Source organism: Dermacentor variabilis, chromosome 5, assembly GCF_050947875.1.
Source record: "Dermacentor variabilis isolate Ectoservices chromosome 5, ASM5094787v1, whole genome shotgun sequence".
In the NCBI taxonomy this organism is placed as follows: Eukaryota; Metazoa; Arthropoda; class Arachnida; order Ixodida; family Ixodidae; genus Dermacentor; species Dermacentor variabilis.
The window spans coordinates 171,933,734-171,955,611 of NC_134572.1; the positions used below are offsets into that span (position 1 = coordinate 171,933,734).

Consider the following 21,878-nt stretch of genomic DNA (forward strand, 5'->3'; position numbering starts at 1 on the left):
AGACGCAAACGGACTGGTAGACAGCTGAATAATTTCGTAGCGCAGCTTTTCATCGACTTGCTCCTTTATGACTCGTTGTTGCGTTGAAATATGGTACGAGCTCGGATGGTTGGTCTAGCAACCACCTTTGGTTATTGTTCATTCATTCATGTTTTTTTCTGGCAGCTAGTACGTAGTTGCCTAGGGGAATGGCATAAAGGCTCAAAAAGCCTTGCGTACCGCCTGTTCCTCGGGCCCCCGCCCCTTCCCCCGCGTACACACATCTCACCATTCACTGATATAAAACAAAATTTACAGAGATGTTAGAAAATAATAATAGATCAGAATTAGATGCTACGAGCTAACTGATTCGAGGTAAAGATATATAGAAGTGTTTTACAGAAGAAAACATTAGAAATGAATGAACACTATGTACACTTAAGTTTGGACTCTAAAAAAAATTGCCGCCTAAAATATGTACGCCAAAAGCCGTAAATATTGCCGCGAGAGCGATGAAGTCTTTCACATTAGGCCAGCATCGATGAAGAAAACGTAGATGTGGCTCCTCGCCATATTGGCTGCTGTGACTCCTGTGCTGCTCGCTTTTCTTGTAAATATTTGTAAATATACATTTTTTATGCAAGATTTCTGGTGGAGGTGCGGGCTACGCTGCCTGTTCATCGCCACCATCCCAGCACGGAACTTCGAAGTGGCCAGTTCGTTGTTCCCTTTGCGATGGCCCCTGAAGCCCTCACCGGGCCGGAACCTTTCGCGCCGGAGCCGTCCCCACCGTCGGTCATCTTAACGCTTCCAAAAATCCAGGCACCTTCTGTGGCACAGATGACGTGGACCTTGAAGATTGGTTTCATTGTACGAGCGTGTCAACAAACAGAGAAGGTGGGGCGATACCCTTATGCTGGCAAATGTGGTATTTTATCTTGAGGGAACTGCACACGTCTGGTACGAAACGCATGAGCACGATCTAACTAGCTGGGACCTATGGAAAGAAACACTGAACGACTTGTTCGACAAGCCCGTGGGTCGTCAGCTAGCCTCTAAAAAGTAACTTACCTCGCACGCAGTTAATTACTCAAACATACATTTCGTATATTCAGGATATTCTAGCGCTTTGCCGCAAAGATGATGGTAATATGCGCGAAGCGAACAAGATCCGGCACATACTCAAAGGTATCGCAGACGACCCATTCTACCTCTTGGTGTTCAGGAACTGTGCTACTGTGGATGCCATCGTGAAAGATTGTCGGCGATTCGAACAAGCAAAATCCTGCCGTATTGCCCAGCAATTCACCAGGCTCCCCAATGCTGGCGCATCGTCATCATGCGAAGAACCGCCACAGACATTACAATCACCTGCTTTGCACACTTTGACACGTATCGTTCGTCGAGAAATAGAAACAACGTCACCAGCCCATCTTGTGCCCGATGTCTCGACTGCTAACCTGCCTATGGTTTCCTTGATTCAAGCCGTCATTCTACAGGAGGTCGCTAATTTGGGACTCTCCTCTGCACCGTGCGCGTTCCACCAGTCGCACCAGTCATACCATCAGCTCCACCAGTCCCACCGTGGGGCCAGCCCTTTTATTTTCGATACCGCAATCCCGCCGAGTGGAGGACGCCAGATGATCGCTCAATATGTTTCGCGTGCGCTCGATTTGGGCGTATTGCGCGGCACTGCTGGAGCCGTTGGACCTCGCCGACTGGCTGGGCCACCCAGAATGCGTCCTGAAGGCTACTCCCGTACATCATCATCGCGCTCTCTATCGACTGACACATCCGATGTCGACACTCGCGCCAACGTGTATAGCATGTAGCCATCAACACGCGACCGCCGACCTCGCTCACGCACCCTGGACGCTATGCACCGGAAAACTAGCGAGTGCAGCGCCCGGAGGTGACGCTGCATTTTTGACCCGGTTTTAAAATCCTCGTCTGACGGTCCTACCTGCTCTAATTAGCTTGAAGTCCAAGTCGACAGGGTTATTGTTACGGCCCTTATTGACACCGGTGCCCAGATTTCGGTGATGAGCGCTAGTATTCGTGAGAAGGCGTAGAAAATCCTGGCACCGGCTGTGTAATGTGCAGTAAGAGTCGCCGGAGGAAGCACACCTACCGTTGTTGGAACATGCGCTGCCCGCGGCACTATATATGGCCATCGGACAACTGTTCTCCTTCTTGTGCGTGAGCAGTGCCCATACGACGTGATCTTGGGCATTACCTTTTTATAAACAAATTTAGCCCTTGTCGACTGTGGCGCAGGTGTCCTTCAACTTCAACTCCCTTTTGTTCCTGAGACTGTTGCGGCTTGTCCTACGCAATTATGCACTGTCGTGTTTGTGCGACGGCCGCCGCAATCCACTATTTTTGTACTTTTGAAGCTCTCTCCTTCTGTCGCTGAGGATTACGTTGCATTTCTTATTATTAACGTTGTCTTGGCACACATTGTGACTTTACAAAGGGTGGTCGAAATTGTCAACAATGAAGATTTTCTCCCTGTGCTCAACATCGCCTTAACCGCCAATGTTATACCTTCCGGAGTTGCGCTTGCAACGTTGTCATCACTAAAAGATTGTCACATGAACGCTAGCCTCTGAAGCCCCTTCACGTCCTACGAGCGCAGCAGGATCCATCAGCTCGTCATCTACCAGTGAATTCGACAGAACGATCGCGTCGGACTTTTCACCTGCAGATGCTGCTGAACTTTGCCGTGTGTTAACGTCGTATCAGCATGTTTTGACTGCGACAACCGCCCACTAGGCCTGACAACACTTGTCATGCATCGAATCGACCCCAGCGACGAAAACCCTATTCATCGTCGTCGGTATCGCGTTTTTGCTGCTGAACGGGCGATTATACAAAAAGAAGTCGGCAAGATGACACCAAAAAGACAATATAGAACCCTAGAGTAGCCCATGGGCATCTGTAGTTGTGCTCGTCAAGAAAAAGAACGGCAGCTGGCGTTTCTGTGTCGATTACAGACACCTAAACAAGATCGCTAAGGACGTATATTCGTTGCCTCGCATAGATGACGCCCTCGACTACTTCCACGGAGCTAGTTATTTTTCGTCCATCGATCTGCGTGTGCCTATTGGCAAGGGACCGTAGATCCTATTGATGGCGAGAAGGCCGCATTTGAAACACCTGACCGGCTATACCAATTTAAGTTTATGCCCTTCGGTCTATGGAATGCGCCCGCCACATTTGAGCGCATGATGGATTCGCTACTTGGAGGCTTCAAATGATCGACTTGCTTATGCTACCTGGACGTTATTGTTTTTTCAATCACATTTCCCAGCCATATTCAGCGGCTGTCGGTCATTCTCCAATCTCCCGCAGCGCCGGTCTTCAGCTCAGCTCATCCAAGTGTCTCTTTGGTCGCCGCGAAATAACAGTGCTCAGACACCTTGTTAATGGCGTAGAAATACGACCTGAGTGAAAATATTCGCGCCATGAATCATTTCTGTGTACCTTCCTCTACCAAAGACGTTCGCTCCCTCATTGGCCTATGTTCGTACTTGCGTCACCTTGTGGTAAATTTCTCTGACAGTGACCGCCTACTCACTCACTGAACTTCTTAAGAAAAATACGCCTCTCTCATGGGGTCGTAGCGAAGTCCATGCATTTTCTGCGCTTATACGCCTTCTCACGATTTCTCGTCTGTGGGCGCACTTCGACCCTTCCGCTCCTACGGAAGTTCCGATGGACTTTAGCGGATACGGAATCGGAGACGTCTTTGCCCAGCACCAGCATCGTCTTGACTGCGTCATACCGTACGCTAGCCGCCTGCTTTCTGCCCCGGAGCGCAATTATTGAATTACCGAGGGTGAATGTCTTGCCCTCATTTGGGCCATCTGCAAATTTCGGCCGTACCTATTTGGCCGTCCATTCATGGTAGTGACTCACCACCATGCGCTCTGCTGGCTTTCCTAGCTGAAAGATCCTACAGGCCGTCTTGGACGCTGGGCTCTGCAATACAAGAGTACTCGTTTTCCGTCGCGCACAAGTCAGGCCAATTTGATCAGCATCCGTACTGCCTGTGCCGATATCCCATTGACACGCCCGACAACACCAACCCTGACACCGATGCTTGTGTTCTTTATATCTCGGACTTTCTTCATGTCGGCGATGAACATTGGCGTGATCCGGCATTACGTTCCATCATCGGCCGCCTCAGCTTCGGCGCTTCTGAGGAGTCGCTCCGGTTGTTTACCTTACATAGTGTAACTTTATACCTCCGCAATGTATACCCCGAAGGCCCTGGGCACTTGTTTGTGGTACCCTTCCACATGCTTTTCACTGTCCACCAGCAGCTTCACGACGAACGCACAGCAGGTCACCTTGGTGTAACGCGCACTTACGATCGTGTGCGGCGTCGTTTCTTTCGACCTGGGCTTTATCGCTCTGTGCAGTAGTATGTTGGCAGCTGCGAGCTGTGTCAACGGCGCAAGAGGCCACCGACGCTTCCTGCTGGCCTTCTTCCGGCTATCGATGTCCCAGTAGAGCCATTTTTCCGCGTCGGCCTCGATCTGATCAGACCTTTCCCTACATCAGCACCAGGAAACAATATGGTGTGAAGTTAGCTGTAGGTGGCGATGATTAGCAGCTCGTGTTTGTCGAACGTTTGATGACAACGAAAAGTAGTACTTGTATTGCCGCAGGAGACGTTAGACGTTTTGCAGCTTGCACTCTGAAAGGGATTGATTTGGAAAGCAAGTTCGTGAACTAGTGATTTCTTCCTTTTCTTCTTTCTTTTATTTATTTTATTTCTTCAAACACTCTAACGGTTTCATTTGCTTGTGTTTTGAAATTCAATTATTGTAAGCACCTTTTGGAATTCGTTTATTTGCTTCATTCACTTCCTGTTTTCTGATGTCTGTCGCTGGTATGTTGCCATAATGTATTATTCCTCCATTGTTAAATTACTAATAGGAGGTCTCCCTGACGGTTCTTGTAACTCCGGGACCTCCTTCTGTACTTATGATGAATGATGATGACAATAAAAATAGATAGGGCAAAATCCGAGAGGACAACCCCATTGCTGTTTCTTCACAATTTCCTCCAGGTATGCAATCGTCATGCCCGTTTTGACTTGTTTGCACCGCTAGCTAAGTTTGTAAGCATCACTTTCACATTTCCTTGTTCAAGTGGAGCGATTCCTCTTGCGACGAAAATTTCACCGTTGAGCAGAGAATGCTGGTCACCTTCGACGACGCTGACACTTCCATATGCGAGCGGAAATGAAGATGCTGGTGCTAGGTGGGGTTTCGACTTGGTCTGCGAACGTATTGAAGAAAAGGTAAATGATTGTTCTGCAGGGCGGTATCGCCGCGTCCGGGGAGAGTGCTATTGTATTCGATCCTAGGTTGATAACTGCGGCATGTTGTTTAAGGAAGTCTATTCGCAGAGGCGGCCAGGTGATAAACTAACTTTTGCCATGCAGAATCCAAAGGCGTCATTAGGAGTCGTGAAGCTCTCCGGATTTGCGGGCCGTTCCATGGAGTCGTGGCTTTTTTTAACTTTCCGGAGGCAGACCCACAGATATTGTAATACTCGAGCCCTGTGTCTACAAAGGTGGTAACTTAATGTCCATCGAGCATCTCGTCGATGTCAATGGTCTTTGTTTGGCGTTGCGGTTGGATCGCGGCATTGGGTTGCGGCTGCATCGTATTGCCCCGTCGTTGATACTTCTCGTAATCATGTCTTGCCTCGAAGGCATATTCTGAATCTTCGTCTAGGTGGCGACAAGTCGTGGCCAAGTTCTTGAGAATGCTCTTGTAGCGTCGTCATCGTTGGCCGAGAACGACCGGTATTTGTAATAACAGTATCCCCACCTTCATCGGTGGCTGCTTTCAATTTTCACAATAAGGATTTAACGGACTGACCCCGTGTCGGCTGACGTTCACATAGGCCAGCGGTGGCACAGGTGATTGCTTCCGGTACCGGTGGCGCCGCGCCGAAATGTGGAAACCTGTGCATAGCAAACGGGAACGTCGTCGGTGGTCCACTGACTTCCAGCAATCAAGTCGGCTTTGCTAAGATGGCAGTCCTCTGGTAGCGGGCGGGGCATGTTGACATCGAGCCCTAATAGTTCCAAGTCGTGCTAGGAGCATCGGGAGTACATGCAGCTGGCTTCTCCAAGGGGAAAGTGAAGTGGGTGGCGGTCTGCAGCGCACCATGCGTCTGTTTTCCTTAGGTAGTTGAGCTGAACGATGGACGTGCCAGTTGACGCGACTGCCGCGTTATAGCGCCTTGGTGCAGGCACAGAGGGGAACGTTCACATCGGGCAACGGTGGCGTAGGTGATCGCTTCTGGTATGGGGTGGGCCGATTCGGGCTGCACTTCGGAAACTCGCAGTGGCCGTAGAAGCTTGTCTTTGACCATGTGAGACATCGACAATACCTTAGGATGCGACGAAAGGAACGTCTTGCGCAATTCTTCACGCTCAATGGCCCTGATGGTTTGTCGGAGGTTATTTGAGCCCGGTGCTTTAATTTCGCACTGAGGCATGCGCACGTGGCGTTTACAATAGCTAGTGCACATCCCAGAATTTTCTGAGTCGTCGTTGACTCTGCAAAATTCTACGACGGTCTTCGGGGGTTTCAGATCAGTCCATTGAGGTGGTGAGGCTTTACACCGCGCATCGCGATGCGTAAATTGTCTCATTGGACATTGCTAGGTCGGCTTGTTGGAAAAGACAGGCCATATCTACCTTAAAGACGGATATGTTTTCATTGGGCCATTGCACTCCGGATTGCAGTAGTATTTCGGCACTCTATCTTCGAAGTAAACTTATAAAGGTCTTCAGGGTGTTCCTCAAAACTTTCCCCACATTTTGAGAGTTGCCTCGATCCCTGTTCCCGAAACAAGTCTTGGCGGAATGTCCCAAGCAGTAGTGCACATGGAGCAGCTTCTTCTCAGTGTTCTAGTTGTTGAAGGCTGAAACGTTTCAACACTTGAAAGCTCAAGCGCGTCGGCTGCATGAAACATGATGAAAAAATGGAATGCCCGGAACTTGAGAGAACGACGTAGTAAGGGACACGGACGAGCGCTAACTTTCAACTAACTTTAATCATCCTTGCTCGTCAATATGTCTTTAGTCGCACAATCGCGAAAATGTAATCACGTTGTCACTACCACAGATTAGAGCAAGCCGCCCAAAGACACTTTTCACTATCTATTAAAGAAATAGATGTGTCACTTACGCAAGCCTTCCCTCTAATATATATGTAGAAAACTTCCATCAGCTCCCGGGTAGTGGTATCTTGGCTTCTACGCAACATATTTATTTTTCGGATAACTGGAACACGTATGCAAGCTAAAGAATGCGCAGGCAAATGCGCATTACCTTTATTTGAATTGAAAGTTCACGTTCCTTTGCACGATCGTTAATAGAACGTCCGGTTTGCCCAACATACGACTTTCCACAAGGTAGCGGAAACTCGTAGACAACGCCGACCCCGCATTTTTTCACACACCTCCGAACGTGGTATCTGGCGCAACCTCCAGGTTCTTTAATCTTTTCAGAAGAGATTGTGAGGAAATACCCCAACAGTTTGCGTGGGGAGGAAAAAAATATCGGTACGTTATGTCTCCTGGCTATGTGTGACCGCTATGTCTTCGTTGTCATTGCAGCTTGTGTCATTCAATTCTCGTCATAATGTCGTTATAATGACATCGTCGTCACGCAGTCTTGTCATGTCGTTGTCGTTACGCTGTCATTTTATCACTGTCATTACGTCTGTAACTTCACCCCGTCATCTTGCCATCGTCGTTCCATGGATGTCAATTCTTCATCATTGTATTGCAATCATGCTGCCATCATTAAATAGTGATTATGACGCCCAGCCATTATGCCTCTTTTTTCAAACCGTCGTCATGACACGTCGTGTTCCTATCATAATCGTCCTTCAAGCTACATCACCCGACTCTCGTCATGCCGTCATCGTCACACCACCTTCATCAATCATCCACACTCGCCGTGGTTGCTTATTGGCTGTGGTAGCTTTAGCTTAATGGCTAAACTCCGGCCACGGCGTGCGCATTTCTGTGGGGGCGAAATGCGAAAACACCCATGTACTTAGATTTAGGCGCGCATTAAAGGACCCCACGTGGTCCAAATTCCTGGACTCCCCCAATACGGCGTACTTCATAATCAGAACGTGGTTTAGACGCGTGAAAGCCCACAATTTAATTTTAAACGATCATTGATGTCATTCCTTGCTTATTATTCTATTGTACACGTGATATCGTTATTCAACCGGGATTACCGCGTAATTGTCATGCCATGGTCGTGATTACCTCGTCGTCACAAAGACGCTATCATGCGTCCGTTGTGATACCGTTGTCGCCGTACCATCTTGGTCGTGCGATTGTCGTCACTCTCTCTTATTCGTCCGTGTTTTGTAATACAGTCATTTTCACATCATCTTCGTCATCTCATTGTCTTCACATCATGATCGTCACGTTGTCGTCGTTATACCGTCGTCATAAAGTAAGAATCAGCATGCCTTTGTCATCGTGTTGTCTTCATTCCATCGACTGAATTCCTTCTTCCCCATTTCATCGCCATTTCGTAAGTCTCACACAGTCATCGTCGTGCATCCGTGCTCATGGGCTCTCTTGGAAAGCCAGGCCCTTAGGAAAGGGGGACGATATCGGAGTATGTAGCATAGAGCCGAATTAACGAAAGTCTCAGAATGAGCAATACGCGTGCTAAGTAAGCGGCATTTGAACATGGACTGCCCTATATTGCTCGAGTGCTATTCGCATTACCGTCGACCCTCACCGTGAGATGAATTCGGCCGCGCATATTTTCCTTGCGCACGTTGCACATGTGCAAAGGTCAGCAAGGGCTTGGAAATATGAACGACAAGCTTCCGAAAGAAAATTACTTGATAGTTGTCCCCGCTCCGACACATTTTGACCCCGCCACCTCTTACGCCGCGTCATACGTCCCGCCGCTGCTATCGGTGCAACCGATCCAACGTATGGAGGATCGGCGCCAGCTCGAAAAGAAATCTGACGTCTGGCGTACCCCGGACAGAAGGCCTCTGTGCTATCACTGTGGAGAAGCCGGTCACGTATACCGCGAATGCCCATACCACCGCCTCGGACTGCCAGGCTTTGCCGCGGATTTACCAAGGCTCAGATATGGCGAAAGGCCTAGGGCGATTGAAGAATACCTGAACCAGCAGAGTATGCCACCGTTCCCGCGGCGGCAGTCACGCTCGCCGTCCCCTAGGCATTTTTCCCCAGCTCCTAGAAGCCCTCCAATAGCAGCGTAGGGACGATCGCCAATCCCTCGCCGGGAAAACTAAGAACAGCGACCTTCAGGGGCGAGGTCGCTTATAATCACCCTTGCGAAGACCTCCCAGCGACGCGAGCACCGCCTATTCCGCACGATTCAACGACGACATAAGCCGAACTCAGCGACACACTCTCGCTAGACCAGTGGCGTAGCCAGAAATATTTCGTTCGGGGAAGGGGGGGGGAGGGTGCATACATCACAGCTGGGCCTCCTTTAGCTCGAGTGCTCCTATATAAATACATGTAGGAGGCGAATTCGTTTTTCTCGGCAACCACTGCTCCAAATTTGACGAGGTTTGTTGCAATTAAAAGTAAAAAATTATACTGACTTCCGGTTTCGAATTTTTCATTCAGGTTGCCAAGTCTTTATTAAAAATTGGGAAAAATCGTTAATTTTCAGAAAACGAAGCTATCACGTTTAAAGCTGTCTCACTCAACAATGAAAAATAAAAGCACAATGCTGTGAATTGAATCGAATAGTACATCTACAGCGGACAAAATTGATATGTCACAAATGAATCTAAAAAAATAGCATTATCAAAAAAAACGGCTTTTGCAGAACCCTTGTACACCACGTAACCAATTCACGTAAGATACAAATGAACATACCAAATTTGTCCGCTTTGATTCTTATAATAGATGCCGTTTGAAGAACCGCGATATCTGTTTTTGGTGCAGGGCTATTAGTTTGTAAACATCGTGCGTCTATTTTTATCACACTTTCGTATTTTTCAAAATATATTAAGAGAAATTCAGGCCCTAAATCGAAATTCCGTTTGCAGCAGATACTAGAATTTAACTTTCTATCTCAAATGCAACAAATTTTATTAAAAGCGATCAAGGGGTTATCTCGGAAAAGCGTTTCTGCGTTTTACATGTATTTCAATAGGCCGCGTCGGAGCTGGGCGCGAGCTAAAGCTTCCTCTTAAATAATTTGTCGAGGGATCAAATAGATGAATAATAACTGCATTGCCATTACCAAAGTTGTAGGAAACGCATTATTGAACGCTATGCACTGTCAAAACAAGTAATATACGTATTTTTCATAAAAAAAGATATTCTCGTATGTGCCTAAAATTGTGCCCAAAACTGATATCAATGCTTCCATGTTTTTGTCTATTTAATAAGTAAAGAAAATGTCACACGATCTTTATATAGAGCTATGTCAGTTCGAAGCAATCAAAACAGTGCATTTCACTGACATCAAAACTGTAAAGGCAATGAAATGAAGAAGTTGAGGACAAATATGTTAAAGAAACTTTGTCATTCAAGAACGCCGTTTACATTTTTGTACAGATGCAACGCTCAGTGAAAAATCTCAATGACGCTGTCATTTATTCCATTGTATTGCGCAGGAGCAGCTGTCACCGGTCGTGTCTCGTGAGTAATTGCACAGAAATTATTGTCCGAACATAGAGCACGTATATAATGCCGTTCTGCAAAATATACGAGGGCGAGTCAATTGAGAATGAGCCAATGCGTATATATGACAAACGGGGTACTTTATTTAAAAGTAGTCTCCGTGAGCATTTATACATTTGTCCCATTGAATACACTCTAAAAACTAGGAAGGGTATCGCAGGAGTGGACCTGCCGGTTCACTCTTCAAAGCGTCGTTTTACTCTCGCAAAATGTCGAGGAGAGTGAAATGCATTGTTCACTCTGTAGCCAAGGAGAGAGTGAAATGTGCTTTTCACTCTCCCCTTCAGAGCTAGAGAGTGAAAAGACTCTTGCGACAATAGAAAAGAGAGACTCTTGCGGCAATAGAAAACAAAACGTAGCGTAATCTTCTGCTTCAACTGTAGGTGGCTGGCCCCGAACATGGCAATGTATCATTCATGCACGCTGAGCAAAGAACACATAGTTTTGCTTCTAAGAGAACAGGCCGCCGCAGTTCAAAGGAACGCGTAGCGAGCGCTCTACTTTTTCACTCGGAGTGGCTCCACCGCGCGCGCGCGCGCTCAAGATCGCGGAACAACACAGCACCGGAGAAAGGTGACCCGTCCGGCGAGCAAAGGCCAGCCGAGGGAGATCGTGTGTTAGCCATCTCGCGTCGCCACGAAAACACGACAGTCGTTCGTCATGCCTTGGATATAACAACAAATCCTCCACGGTAAGTGAATTCTAACTTAGGTGCACATTCTCCGTATATGTCATGCTATCGCCAGGAAGTCGTCGCTGCGCTTAGCCGACGCGATTGACAAAGGACTAGGCGTACGCGCTGTCTCTCGATGTCAATCTAAAAAGCCAGTCGTCGCGATAACTGCATGTGATTTTATCACTTTGCCGTTGTCCGTAAGAGCTTTAAAAATCGCAAACGCTGCCAGAACTATGGTATGTTCAATAAGACGCCAGGCGAGAGGACGCTTAAAATGGTTGGTTCACCAGCCCGTGATTCCGAGCCTATGCGGAGCGTGATTAGCGTGCGTTTTGTGTGTTTGAATTTATTCAGTTTGGCAGTCTACTGTGTACGGAACGCTGTTGAACTAAGGAATCACATAACAGAAGGCGTCATTTTGCTGGCAGCATGCTTTTTTTTTTATAAATAAACCGCGCGCTTGACGGTGTCTCGCGTAGGGGGAATCTGCGACCACTGAAGTTACGTGCACCACCAGTGCTAGTTAGAAACTTTGCCGCAGGCATTCAGCTGCATGCTGCAAGAGGTCAGTTGGGCGCGTTATCTTGAACTTACTGAAAACGCATGAGGAATCCATGTTTTATGCTGCAAAAAGTAAAAACCCCATATAAGCGATCTTGCGCGCGGCAGCTACAAGCGACGCGACGGAGATGGCTGTCGCGTTCGCTCGTCGCCTACAAGTCGTACTCCAGGCGAGCGACGATTTTGAGCGACGCCTCCCCGGTGTTGCCGGCATGAGGGCTGCAGTCACGCGTGACGCGTGCTTTAGTAATTTACGTTGATGTATTTTACTATAAAAAGTAGCATAAAATATTTCCGGAGGTCTTGCAGTACGTTCTTATCCTTGCACGTATAAAAATTGAATCATTTGCTCGTTCCGCGCGACAATCAGTAGTATTTGAGCGATGTATGTACATCCAGTTCCGGCTTCGCGCTATTGGCTAGTCGCTCATAGCTCTTCTGGGCGACGAGCGACGATTTCTAGATTTCCAGGGCCGAGCCATCTGTTCAAGCGACGGCCCGTTTTGTCGCTCGAAGCCGTCGCTCGTCGCCGTCGCGCACTAAATCGCTCTCACAGTGTTTATCCCTAAGACTAAACTGTTTTTGCTCATGTTGAAATGGTGTGATTATAGGTCTGGTTTTGTCTCCTGTTGCGGTTTTCGTGCACGGTGCGAAACTGAAAGGATGCTTATGTCTACGAACTCGGTGAATTGTCAAGCAGCTAGTTACGCATCGGCATCGAATATAACGGCTGCTGTGTGGAATTACAATTGCAGGGGCGCTTTGCATACGCTTATTGTTTTGGACATGCCTGTGCATTTGCTAATATGAGTTGGCGTGTCAGAGTTATGTCATATGAACAGCTAAATCAGCCTTCCTCTGGGGGTTACAAGCGTAATGTGTGCATTTTGCTATAGCATGGCAGATCAAGATGTGTTTATCGCTTGAATATTTTTAGTAGAGAAATAAAATATCAAAATAAAATGTTGCTTTAATTCCGTGTTACCAGTCTGTCGTACACAGAACAATAGGTTGGTGTAATAAACTAATAACTGCGGTTTAACTGCAACTTTTACATGCCTACAAGAATCTAAAATGCTAGATTTCAAACTGCAGCAGTAGTCGGGTCTGTCAAAAATGAACTCCACTGCGCACCTCATGCATGAAAATAAGTTCATGCCTTTTAGTAAGCTTAGATGCAGGCCGCAGTGAACTTGTTAGTATTGAAATGTGGGTAAGCTTGCCATAACAAGCCTTGTTGCCCTTTTTTATAGGCACATCCATATATCCATTGAGCTGAAGGACAATATTTTCATCCCTACTGAGCATCATGTTTGCAGCTATAATCCTCAAATTATGGCTTCAGCAGTGGCACAACCAGGGATGGTTCGGGGGAGGGGGGGCACACTGGGCACTTGCTTACGATGTGTCACAAGTGGTGTTTGCGATACACCAGACTCATGACAGACCTATGACGTCTGAAAATGACCAATATTCTATTCATTAGCAGGAGTATTCTAACATTCATGAAAAACAAGGATGAACTGTGGTTTATTTGTTTTTTTGCTTAAATCTAAAAATTGAAGTTAGTTTAGCAGTTGACTGTTGCAATCATTTGGATGTTTTGCATGCATTTCACTAGGAAGACTAAGAGCTAAGACTTTTTATTGCCATGGCCTTGACTGTCTTGATGTTGTTTTGCACCATGCCCTTGTGTTGACTTTTGCATACGATATTTTTCAGGCACCCGCGTTATATAACCCAAGAAGGCAGCTGCAAGGACACAAGGATGTGAAAGAGCCAGTGCAGCGCGACTTCACGTAGTGCAGAGGAGCCAATGCCAAAAAATCAAAATACATTGGCATGTTATTTGGACAAGAAAACTAGTATGTGGGTATACTGGGTGTACCGTTTGACCAAATGTCAACAAAATCAAGATACAGCATGTTACACGAAGATGAAAATTCTCACGTGCTCCAGGCAGTCATCTTAACATGGTATATTTATGTAATGTCTCTGATTGGAAAGTCAAATCAAGTACGCTCTCTGGAGACAAACACATAGCAGCAAGTGTAATTGAAAAGTTAAAAATGTGTTTTAAGAAAGCTGATTAGTTCTGAGAAGTGACTGCTTTTTGCTTTGTGTCTTGTCTCTCAACAAATATATCCATGTGATAAAAGATAGTGATACAATGAAATTGCATATTTGCTTAGCGACATGATACATACTTGCAATGAGCACAATGCCTGTGTTTACTATAAAAAGCAACAGCCCATGCTTGGTTAGGTTAGGCCCACTACAACATGCAGGCATGGGGGGGGGGGGGGGGGTGATTGGCGCTTTTTTTATTTCTGTGTCGTGAGGTTTATTGACGTGCGTATCGGCGCAGTGGCACGCAGTATGGCTAGTACAAAAAGGGGGGGGGGCAGATATATGTAGCTCACTGTACACGACACAGGGCAAAGGGAATCCGTGTTCAGCAACTATGTTAAATGCCATGTACGTAAATTTTACAATGCTACTCGTTCGAAGCGCGCACAGGTGCATATTGAAGAAAAGTTTCCAGGGTAGATAATTTAGTTCGTAATTTACACTAATTTTGCTCTAACCACGAGACATAATAATTTGAATATACTGCACGGAAAAACCTAGAGCGAATTAAATTGTGTCAGCTTCGTGTGTATACATATAGTCTTTCCTTTGCATTAGGTTTTTTGCGTAATGCATTAACACTTGACAGCCTATCTTATGATGTGTACTCTGTTTACATTACAGTTCTTTATTAGTTTACTCGTTTGTTTTGCGACTGATGAAATGCCGGCATATATATATTTTCAACATTTGACATAACCCTGTATGTGTTGCAGGGACAACCCAGGATGTGCATTTCTCAGCACCCAGTCAACTGCCAAAAGTGACTCAAACAAAGGCCACCAGTAAGTGGACATCAGTTGCAATTTCACATTATGCAGTTGGCGGCTGCCTTGTACGGAGGCTTTCTTTTTTTAATGAGATGGTGATGTCGTTCTAATGTACATTTTGACCACAAAGGTGCGATCATGTCTCACAGAGGGATATATGGTTGCTATTCTCTGCGAGGGACATGTTCTCGTGTTTGTGAAGCATTTGTGTTTGGCAGTATTGTCGCCCAATGAGTCGGATATAAACACTAACTCGCCACTGCCGGCAAGTAGTTGCGAGAAACGCATTATGACGCTGTAAAGTTATTTCATTAATTCGAAGGAAAGTTTTGCAGCAGGAAAAAAGGTTGCTATTCCAGGTAAACATGTCTTTTTCTCACAGGTTATTTAGCCAAACTGTGGATGCATGAAATTCGTGACTTATGAATAGATTTTAATTTATTCTTTAGTAATGCTTCTAAAAGAGACTAGAAATAGCATGTGACTACCTCTGCAATCAGCAGACCATACATTTACAGTCATAAGTGGCAGTTCCATGCAGTCTCGCATTTTATATAACCTTTCCTTTCAGCAACATTGGAACTGGTGGCTGCGTTTTCAGAAGGAGAAGTGTGCTTGACACTGTATGTGTATGTGTGAATTCGGTTTTCTTTGTATGTGTCGGCTCACTGACAAACGGTGCAAAAATCTGTTGTGCCATGAGCCTGACGACGCCTTCTGCTGGTAGAAATGCGGCACTTCGTATTTTATAGTACTGCATGACATTTAAATCAAAGCTACCACATAAAATGATCAAGAAAACCAACCGCTGTTATAGCTGTTTTCCTCAAAGAACGCTTGTCCTTTATGGGCTGTGTTAATCTGAGCTCTCCACCGATGTTTCAGTAGTATTATCCCTTAGTGAGTGAGAGATTGGGGGCAATTAATCGTGTTAGTGTTTAAGTGGTGTTCTAATTATGTGAATTTGTTCCAACAAAGTTGTCTAGATTACTTTATTGTGTAGTGTAAAGCTTATGAAACCATCAGCAACTACTGAGTTGCTAACACGCATATGGATTTGTCACTATACAGGTGGAACTCGGCTGTACCACTGCAGTGCTGCGGAAATTGCCTTCACCAGCGGCTTTGCAACAGCTGTTTCGCAGCATGTCGGTATGTGTTAATTTATAATTATGTTGGGATGGGCTAGTATTATGGACCACTGCTACTCTGTATTGTGACAGATCCATATGATAAGGGATGTAATGGGCACAGCCAAAGCCTTTGAATTTTTTACTATGGTACATAAACAGGCTCTCCTTTTCGTCACTGGAGCAGGAGAGAAGGGCATGCAGGCACTCCTGAATGTACATATATTTCAAAACATGAGAGAGACATATATATATATACACACACACACACACACACAATTAAACTAAAGGCAGGGACGTTCCATCTTTCATTTTGAATTGAATTGTGCAGCACAAAAATACAACACAGACCACAGAGAAGCACACATGTTAACAGGTTTGATACACACGTTAGTTCAACAGATTTGATACTTCAAGTGTGCTATTTTACACAAGGGGGAAGGGAAAGGGGAGATAATCTGAAAAAAAAAAGTGGAGTGGAAAAAAAGGAATCGTGCGAAAAAGCATGAGAAGCATCGCGCAACCAGGATCACCAGCAGGGCATCTAAAAAGCACTCTGATAAAATTACATACAGGACAACCTTACGTATAGTTTGTTTCAATCAACTCAGATCACATGCAGCCATTACTGCAATCATGTTGTTTCCTTATGTCATATGGGGGAATGATGTGGGCCCAAAAAACTGTTTAGAGCTGAAGGATTATGTTCCATTCTAGCCTCATTGCCTGCTTTTTTATCATATTGTTATCAGCTGCTTATGTTAGGGACAAAAAGTAAGAGTACGAACTGTTTCCCGATTCGCCATTCCACACAACATATCTTTGTGACTATATGTACATGCAGATGATCCATAGTTGAAAAATATTCAGTACAGAAAAATCTCATTACAAGATGCACTTGGTTGTAAGAGACATCTGAAAATGGTTTGGTTGGTTTTCCGATGTTTGCCACGTTAACAATACTGTATACAAGAGACACCTTTGTTACTAAGGATGACTTTTTAAGTATTCACTACTTCGAAGGGACACAACCCAGACACATTCACTTTGTGCACGTTGTGTGCTCCGAAGGGCGTAAAGATCACGCAATCCTTACACAAGTCAATCGCGCATGTCTCTTTTAGCATGAACCAGAAAGGGAGGGCAACGAGGACAGTACAGGACAGAAAGTGTCGGCAGTTGAAGCTGACGAGCGTCTAAGAGCACCTCAAAGGTACTGCGAGCAACAAGGCTTGCAAAGTGAAGCGTTTAAATTCCAGAAGTTGGGAAGGAAGCTAACACAATCTACAGTCACTAAAAAGCTGTGAATGTCTTCTTTAAAGGGCCCCTAAACCACCGAGGTTGAAATTTAGTTGCGGTGTTGCAGTTCTACACAATAAGGCAATGAACAGGTAGCCACGAGAATTTTTCGAAACGGTGCAGTAATAGTGGAGCTACGTGTGTTTGATTATCGAAAAGTGGTCCCCACTCATTTTACTCTCTCATCTGGTACACGCCATATGGACAGTATCGTCTTTTCCTTGCCTAGTACACCTCCAAATGTTACGGGACAGGCCAACACCAACGAGCTCTGTTGCTGCCGCGCTGGCCCGTCGTCCTGCGAGGGGTGGCGCTAATACAACGGAACTGTATGGTGACTCGTGTTGAAGAGCCTCATAGGGAGACCCTTCTGTTGGCGTTTCTGTTCTTTGCCCCCATTGGCTGCCCACAATAGCACTGCGCGCAACGCGACGAGGAAGAAGGAGTGTGTGTATTTGCTTGCAGGCCTTGCCGGCAGTCGTACACTTTCGTTGGACCAATCGACAGCACCGGAAACTGGTGACATCATCAGAGACAGCCTGGTGACGTCAGGACAAACTGGGGGGTGCAGGATAGGTCCAGAGAGGCGCACGGGGTCATTTTCTTCATATTGTGGTGCTCCGGCAGTGCTACGCACTCTGGCATTTGGCTTCGTCGATCGTGACGGCATTCTGATTTCGATACGCGTGTTTACTTGAAATGTTCAAAAAATGTCGAGAAGTGGTTTAGGGGCCCTTTAAGCCACCCTGAGCATTTATTCCTTCAGATATATCAAAACATACTTTAGTGATGATGCATAATAATGTGATCTAGTCTGGCTCCTCAGTGTCTCAATATTTTTGGTTTCGAGAGACATGTTTCCCGTGCCTCTTGAATATCTTCTGATGAGGCTTTACTGTAATATACACAAACAATTGTGTAACTCCTCCTGCAAGTATTATTCATTAAGCCCGGTCACTTATGTGCAAAGCTTGTGGTTAAGTCTTGATGTCCGTACTGTTTAGAGCTATGTTTATTAATTCATGCTGTTTTTATTGGTTCTTCGATGCAGGAGACAATGCCTACGAAATTATTGGCCCTGATCATGAGAGCCCTCAAGGGGCAAACAACATCTCTGTTGCAGAAGTGAGCCCGATACCACTTGGAAGTTACCATGACAGATGACACGGCAGCAATAGATACAGAGACTGCCATGTCTACTGCAGCTGCAACAGTGTACGAGGCAAGCAGCAGTGCGTCAGCATCAGCAGCAGTGTCAGAAGGAACCACACCAGGCCTGGTAGAGCAACATGTGTGCTATCACTGACTTTTTTTGTAGTGGATACAACTCATTTGTTCAACATACAAAAGCTTTTCACCACGACTGTGAGCCAGTGTTATTGTGGAGCAAGTACAAGACTAAGTTAGGTGTTATAACACAGTACAAGCATCACTTTAATATATGCAAATGCAAACATATTACAGTTGTTGCCTCCCCAGCCAGCCCACATAGTGACAACAATGTGGAACACATGGTGGGACACACCTCTCCCCCATTACAAGATAGTAGAGACTGTCAGTGTTGTTGCTAGATTGACTGGTCTTTGTAGGCAACTAGAAGGACAACACAGGTGTCATAAGATTGTTGTTGATGTTGTTGTTGAATAGGTAAAAAAGAAGTTTGATGGGAGCTGAAGTGCCAACTGATATTGAGCAAATCAAAAGCAACCACCTGAGAAAGATCGAAATTTGGGTATCTATGTGCCGCCAACTCTGGTAAGAATGGCATAGGACAGAAGTGTGATGAAAATCACACAGACACTGCTGTTGCATCACTGGCCACAGTGAGCAGCGACTTGTAGGGCAAGAGAGTCAACTGAAACTAACATTATGATATAGTGTCATGATCCCATGTGACCACTTTTCAAGTTATTTTGCAAGATACAGCTCAACCTCCAGAAACGAGACTGCAACTTGTCTGTAAAAAAGCTTTCAAAAAAATTATTCATAACACTATTAACATAGCAGTATCTTTTTTTTGTGTCGGTTCGAGGTTCCCGGCTGTCCATGAATGCAAAAATTGAGGAAAAAAAGAACATGTCGTACTTACACCTTTTTAACAAGTACGAGGGGGACAGAACTTTTCTAGTCATGCATCTTCATCATACTATCAAGTTTTTAAATGCCTTTTATAATTATTATTACCAGTTATATCTGAGTGCATTGTATGCATGTAGCAGGTGTAAAATCAGGTCAGTCGGATCAGATGCCTTATCTGCAAGCGAGCCCTATATTCAAGAAATTTGAATTAAAACAGTTACGTTAGAGACGCAGTCTTTCAGCACTTTATTGTCTGTGGTTTAAGCATTGCTCAATAGTTTTGTGGGTGGCAATTTCAACCGGCACAGCACTGCGCTTTGCCACAGTCACATTTGTCTTCAAAGCGGTTTTTACCATTTGTGTTGATCTGTTTGTGTATGCATAGAGCAAGTTTTTAATTTATATTTTTCTGCATTCTTGTGCTTGCACTAAGCTTGTATAAGGCAGTTACAAAATGTGCGTCACTATAACGAACTGTTCTGTTGAGCTTACACTTGCAAATAATCGTGTTCAGATGGCCGCACTTCTATGCGGGTGCACCGCTAGCTTTGTGTATGTTCTCATGTTTGTATAAAGCTTATATAAGCTAGTTAGAAAATGTATGTCACTAAGCATTGTGATATTCTTTAAAGAACTGCTTGGTTGGTTTTACACTTGTGAATTAGTATTGAGGCGGTGGTATTCCCATGTATGCCCACTGCTAGCTTTCTGTGTCCTCACGTGTTTGTATTAAGTTTCTACAAGGGAGTTACAGCATGTACGTCACTAAGCGCTGTGATATTTTTTAAAGAACTGCTTTGTTGGTTTTACACCTGTGAGTAATAGTACTCGGGTGGCACTAGTCATGTGTAGGTACACAGGGACCATTTGTATACATTATGCTCATGTTAAGCAGTTACAAAGTGTATGTCACTAATTACTGTGATATTTGTTGAATTGCTGTGATGGTTTTACACATGTGAATAATAGTGGTCAGGACACAGTACTTGCGGTGTATAGTTGAATTTATACACTGCCAAGACATGGGCTGTATACGTACCAAAAGAAATGTATGTCATTATATTGTTGTGATTATTACTGTTTGGATTTTATTAAACTGTAATAAAATTGTTTCTTGTATCTATTGAGGTATGGCAATTTGTCATGCAACCAAACTGAGGACCTGAACTTGTGCATACAAATAAACAGCTAATTTAAGAGTATACTGCTCATATTCTGCTAAACCAGTTTAACAAATCTTGTACTACAATGCTGGAAAAATGACAGAGCTGACTCGGTTGTACAGAAAAAGTTCTGCACTGGCTGAAGGACTGCCCCACACTGGAGTTCGTAATGTTGCGTTTATTGGAGTAGAACAGAAAGTGCACTTCTATTAAAAATGCGACAGTCGGTGCAGAAACATAAGGCAGACGAGCGGATGTGGCACATTTTTTTCAGGGCCCTCCATGCCTACTACTGCATTTCTAGTCTTCCTGTGCTCTGCGTATAAGCCCCTGTTCAGCCAAGGTTTTTACTCCATGACAGTAGTTCTACTGGGTTCGTAGCAATATTGAAGAAAAAAATTAAATGGTTTTCAAGGACTTTCGAGGCCCCGACACAGTAACTTCAAGGACCTCGTGCAATGTGTGTAGTAGTTTGGACAGGCAATAACTTGTTCAAGAACGCCGTTAACTTTAATGCAAACAAAAGAAAACAAAACAAATCGCATTTCAGTGATTTCAAACATTTGAAAGACTGCTAATTTGCCTTTCGCCGCCCACCACTAAACGCACACAAGGAAGCATTTCAAGAAAGCGCTCAAGGTTTTTCTGCAATAGCACAGTTAACTACTTGGACCTGCAACATTTGCAGTTTTTGAGTACTGTTTGGTTTGACAGTGTATGTGATGTCATCTGTTGCCTCAGCTTTTTTCACCATCAAATAAGCAATAGTCATTTCTAATTTCTTTTTATTGTGTCTGTCGCTCTCAATTTACTCTTCACGGCTTCTCTTCGAATGCCTGAACTGTTGAGCTTCCTGCTTCTGCTCCTTCAAGCACATTTGTCGACGCTTCCATGTGCTTAAAACTGGTATCTGCAGCTCCTTTGTAATTTCAACTTTAAGGATGTCGCTTTCCTTCTATTACCTCCAGAGACAATTTTCTGTGACATGCGAAAGAGTGTCACAGAAGGGAAAAAAAGCGCTTGGCAATGTCTGCTAAGTCTAGCCAAGTGTACAAGTTTAAGTACTTTCCAATACTTCTAAAAATTCAAGGGTTTTCAATGCCTTGAAAAATGGCATTTTAGAAATAAAGGATTTTCAAGGATCGCTACAAACCCTGGATTCTAGCACCTAAATAATTTTACAAGCTTATTTTGGCATGGAGTTAGGAAATTCACGCTTTCTAGCTAACGCTGCACTATCTCTGTACAGTGAAGCCACGAGAGCGCAACTATTTTGGAGCAAAGAAAAATACTGAAAGCTTTTAATACCACTCTTCTTTTTTTTTCTATGGAGCTTCGTAATGCC

The 21,878-nt window shown here is 45.0% G+C and overlaps 1 long non-coding RNA gene across 1 annotated transcript; it reads left to right on the forward strand.

The window, feature by feature from the left end:
• Positions 1-15,676: 15,676 nt before the first annotated feature.
• Positions 15,677-20,489, forward strand: LOC142583339 (uncharacterized). Its single transcript, XR_012828600.1, has 2 exons — positions 15,677-16,014; positions 18,343-20,489. It is a non-coding gene; the product is annotated as an uncharacterized LOC142583339 (long non-coding RNA).
• The last annotated feature ends 1,389 nt before the right edge of the window (positions 20,490-21,878 follow it).